At 53.0% G+C, this 5,201-nt stretch overlaps 1 protein-coding gene across 1 annotated transcript in view; it reads left to right on the forward strand.

Annotated features, from left to right (window-relative positions):
- Window positions 1–239: 239 nt before the first annotated feature.
- Window positions 240–5,201, forward strand: part of CCDC61 (coiled-coil domain containing 61) — a 30,495-nt gene continuing 25,533 nt past the window's right edge. The window contains exon 1 of the mRNA XM_011975154.1: window positions 240–283. The gene's annotated coding sequence lies outside the window, so the exon portion shown is untranslated. The remainder of the gene's footprint in view (window positions 284–5,201) is intronic.

The following is a 5,201-nucleotide window of genomic DNA, read 5'->3' on the forward strand; positions in this document are numbered from 1 at the left end:
GTATGACTGGCAGCATTATTAACCAGTAGTGATTAGAGAAGAGCCCGACGGTAGGTGCTTCCCTCAAAATGGTTCGGAACTCCTCTTCCAAGTTAGCCAATTGGAAGCTTTGGAGGGCGGGTTCTCCTCTGGGGCGGGACAGAGTGACGGGTGTCTCTTTTGGCTAATGGAAACTTGGCTGCTTGTAAGCCATGACCAATCAGAAGCGAGAACGCAGGATCCTGGGGCGGGGCTGGAGCTTCGTCAGTTGAACCGCTCGCGAGGAGGGTTGCCAGTGGAGAAGGTGAGAGGCAGCCGGAGTGGCGGGTGCGCGGGCCGTGGTGGAGGTCTTGGGGGGAGGGGAGGGGGTTCTCTCTGGGGAGAGTGGCCTGCGGTGGGCAGCTGACCCGGCCTTGTCGGAATCAGGAGGGAGGGTGCCCTTTAACAAGGGTAGGTGCTTGATTGAGGTGTTGTGAGACTGAGCGCAGCGTGTGAGTTGGGGGTGATCTGTATATCGCAGGAGGGTCTTCAATGGGGAAAGTTGTAAAGCAGGAGACAGCAGATGGTAGAATATACAGATGCCCTTGAAATGCAGCGTGGCGATTTAGTAGGAGGTTTTAAGGCAGGGGGTCATTACAGCGCACTGTGATTTACAAGCTTTGATTTGGGTGAAAGTCGTGGGAAGAAGCAATCTTGAGGAAGGGAGGGAAGGAGACCTCCAGGGATAAGGATGTACTTTAAAGAGATATGAAGCCCTATTATGCCTGTGGCGTTTACTACATGCTGTGCACCTGCCAAGTGTTTTAGGTGAATTAACTCTTAAACTTACTCTACTGATGGTTAAGAGTGTGGGCTGTGGCGTCGGGTTGAATCCCGAATTTGAATCCTGGCTCTGCCGGCTTTGGGTGAGTTGTTTAACCCTTCTGTGCCTCAGCTTCATCATCGGTAGAATGACCTCATCTCTTTCTATACCATTGGCTAGCTTCACCCTCTTTATCTAATGAGAACTCCCAGCTGTGTATTTCCAGCCTGGATCTCTGCCCTGAACTCCAGACTCATATCGTGGCCGACTCTTCTCTATTTGGAAGTTCATCTGACATTCAGACATAAACTTGTCTCAAACCAAACTTGAGGTTTCTTCCTTTCAACCTCCAAACCCAGTTGATGGCACATTCATCCTGCCAGGTACTAAGATCAAGAAGCTTGGAGTGTTCTCTTTGTTTTGAGACAGAGTTTTGCTCTTGTTGCCCAGGCTGGAGTGCAATGGCGCTATCTCGGCTCACTGCAACCTCCGCCTCCCGGGTTCAAGGGAATTACAGGCGCCTGCCAATTGTTTGTATTTTTAGTAGAGAAGGGGTTTCACTAAGTTGGCCAGGCTGGTCTCGAACTCCTGACCTCAGGCGATCCACTCGCCTCAGCCTCCCGCAGTGTTGGGATTACAGGTGTGAGCCATGGTGCCCGCCTAGCTTGGAGTGTTCTTCATTCCTCCCTTTTGTCTCACTTATATATGGTCTAGCAGATCGCATTAGCTCTGTTTTCAAAACACATGCAGAATCCAACCACGCCTCACCGGCTCCTTTGCTACCACTCTGGCCTAAGTTGTCCCCTGCTCTTATCTGGTCTGTTGCAGTGGCCTTCCAGGTGGGCTCCCTGCCTCTCACTGTTAGGAGGATCCTAGTAGAACAGAAGTCAGGTCAGGTTGCTCCTCCTTTCAAATCCTGTCCTGGCTCCCACCTTACACTGCAGAAGTCTTCACCATATCCACGAGGCCCCGACCTATTGGTTTCCTCCTCCTCCCTCCCCTCAACTCCCATCACCTCTCTCAGTCCCCTGGCTCACTCTGCTGCAGCCACCCTGGCCTCCTTGCTGTCCTTTGAACATAACGAACACATTGCCATCTCAGGGCCTTTGTACTCGCTGTCCCTGAACGCACTGCCACCTCAGGGCCTTTGTACTCGCTGTCCCCGAACGCACTGCCACCTCAGGGCCTTTGTACTCGCTGTCCTCTCCTTCTCAATCAGGTCTTCTCAGGTGTCTGCGTGGCTTCTCCCACGCCTCTTTCAGGTCTCCGTTCAGATGTCAGCTTCACAGCCAGGCATTTGCTGACTACTCAAGCTAAAATAACTCCTGTCACCGTGTGGCCCCTCACTTGGTTTTATTTTTGTTCATAACACAACTACCTGACATAGATGATTATTAGTATTATTTTTGAGACAGACTCTTGCTCGGTCACCCAGGCTCGAGTGCAGTGGTGCAGTCTCAGCTCACGGTAGCCTCCACTTCCTGGGTTCAAGTGATTCTCCTGCCTCAGCCTCCCAACTGGCTGGGATTACAGGTGTATGCCACCATGCCCAGCTCATTTTTACATTTTTAGTAGAGATGGGGTTTTGCCACGTTGGCCAGGGTGGTCTCGAACTCCTGACCTCAGTTGATCCGCCCAGCTCAGCCTCCTAAAGTGCTGGGATTACAGGTGTGAGCCACAGCACCGGGCCTATTATTATTATTATTATTACTTTTTTTTTTTGAGATGGAGTCTCGCTCTGTCACCCAGGCTGGAGTGCAATGGTGTGATCTCAGCTCACTGCAAGCTCTGCCTCCCAGGTTCACACCATTCTCCTGCCTCACCCTCCTGAGTAGCTGGGACAACAGGCACCTGCCACCATGCCCGGCTAATGTTTTGTATTTTTAGTAGAGACGGAGTTTCACCGTGTTAGCCAGGATGGTCTTGATCTCCTGACCTCGTGATCCGCCCGTCTCGGCCTCCCAAAGTGCTGGCATTGCAGGCGTGAGCCACCACGCCCAGCTTATTATTATTTTTTGAGATGGAGTCTCCCTCTGTCACCCAGGCTGGAGTGCAGTGGCACCATCTCAGCTCACTCAACCTACACCTCCCAGGTTCGAGTGATTCTCCTGTTTCAGCCTCCCAAGTTGCTGGAACTACAGGTGTTCATCACCACGCCTGGCTATTTTTTGTAATTTTAGTAAAGATGCCGTTTCACTATCTTGGTCAGACTGGTTTCAAACTCCTGACCTCAAGTGATCTGCCCTTCTCAGCCTCCCAAAGTGTTGGGATTACAGGCATGAGCCACCGCGCCTGGCCCTCACATCAATTATTGTTGGTTTATATCCACGGGGCTTTTTGGACCTCCCCACTAGTGTGTCTGACTCCATGTGAATATGGAACCTGGCACCTGGAAGAGCACATGGTGTTTAAAACGTGTTGCTTCTCCTGTACCATCCTCACCATCCTTGGTGAGGGTGATATGGGGCGGGGTTGCTGAACTAGGAGGGTCCTGTGTGGGGTGGTGGGGTCAGAGGTGGGGGAATAAACTGGACAGATTGTGGCACCCAAGGGCAGAAGGAGCCTTTAGTGTCTGAAGGAATTGGGAGGAAATGCAGATTCCTGGGCCCACCCCCAGGGTTTCTGCTTGTGTATGGTTGGGACCCGACCTAGGAAGCTGCATCTTCAGAAGCACTTGTGGTAAGGATTATGTTCCCTGGCCATCACTGTGGGAAACACTGTTAGCTGGTTCGGAGTTTGCTGGGGCCACCGTGGTGATTGAGACACCTCCTGGCCCAGCCTGGGAGTCAGGGAGGGCTTCCTGCAGTGCAGGAGAGGGGATTGGAGCTGAGACCTGGAGGAGGACAGGGAATGAGCTGAGGGGAGAAAACCTGGGCTGTATCCCCAGTGCCTAGAACCCCATTTCCTGGCATCTCCCATTAAATTCACAAGCAGTCCCTGAAGATACAAGATGGATTAAAATGGCTCTGCCCCTCACAGGCTCCTGGTCTGTCACATAATCAACAGATCACACAGATGGTAACAGGGAGTGCCAGACACTGTTTGAAGCACCTTATATACATTAAATAGTTTAATTCCACAGCAACCCTGTAAGGTGGGAGCTCTTATTATCCCACTTTACTGATGGGGGAAGACCCAGAGAGGGCAAGTGCTTTGCCCAAGGACACACGAAGGATAAAGGCAGCTGGAATCTGAACGCAGAAGTACCCAGTGTGCAGCATGTGCTATGCTTAAGGTGTGAGGCCGCATTTGGGTTAGTTCTGGGAGGAAACAGGAGGTGGTCAGGGAAGGGCAGCTGGGTAAGGGGAAGGAGGACGAATGTTTCTGTCCTTCTTTGTGGGATCCTAGACAAGCCTCAGTTTTATCCTCTGTATAATGGGGATGGTCATAATACCCAGCAGAGAGCAGAATTTAGGGTGAGTCATTCATTGGGTTATTAAGTGTGCATGGTTCTTATCTAAGGCAAAACGCCTTTGAGAGACAGAGGGAGAGGGAGTCTGGATGCCCCAGGGGGAACTGGGGTGCCGCAGTGTACGCTGTAGAGATTTCATTGCTTGGTTCCCCAGAGGGCTTTTCTGTCTCTACATTCCCTGGGGACAATGTGGAAGGCTTTGGTCTGTATTCTGGGGCAGTGAAGGGGGAGTTCTATCCAGCCTCAATTCACCCACGTGGTGGGGAGGTGAGGTCAGAATGGGATCGGGAAGGGGGTCATCCAGGCCAGGCCACGTGTGAGAATGTGGGGCGGAGGTCTGCTGCAGGGGAGAGCCCAGCTAGGGTATGACTGGGCTGGAATATGTGTTGGTGGTGGTGGGGAGCTGCAGAGTGTGGGGAAACAGCCATCAGGTGGGGGCTGCCAAGGGCAGTGATTTGCCCATGTCTGGTATGGGAGGTAGTGATGTAAATTTGTCTTTGGTGAGCGCAGCGTGGAGAGTTTTCAGCTCCAGCCCCGGGGTAAGAGCTGTGAAATCTGTGAGCTATCCGGGGAGAGCCATTTGGAAGGTGGAGCCAGGGGTGGTGATGTAACACTGGAGGGGAAAGGGGTCATCCTAGTGAATGATGAGAGGGAGAGAACTGGGGGCTGAAACACTCAGTTTAAGTGTGCCGGCGCCGTGATGTCATGAGGCCCGAGAACTGGGTCAGGTGTGTGGGCCAGGATGGGGTCTGGGGGGCAGCCGCACAGTGCTCGCAGGGATGGGGTGGTGACGTCATGGGTTGGTGAGGGCGGGGCCTCGAAGGCACCGCTGGGATGCGTGAGGTCAGGAAGGAGGCAGAGGCTGAGAAGAGGAGCTAGCTGGGAGAGGCTCAGGACTGGAATGAAATCAGCCACCAGGATGAACCACTGGTCATTCCGAAGCAAGGATGGAGGATGCAGGTAGAGGGACAGGGTCAGCGGTGGGAGGGGAGAGAGGGCTCAGGGTCC

Source organism: Mandrillus leucophaeus, unplaced genomic scaffold (assembly GCF_000951045.1).
Source record: "Mandrillus leucophaeus isolate KB7577 unplaced genomic scaffold, Mleu.le_1.0 Scaffold151, whole genome shotgun sequence".
NCBI lineage: Eukaryota > Metazoa > Chordata > Mammalia > Primates > Cercopithecidae > Mandrillus > Mandrillus leucophaeus.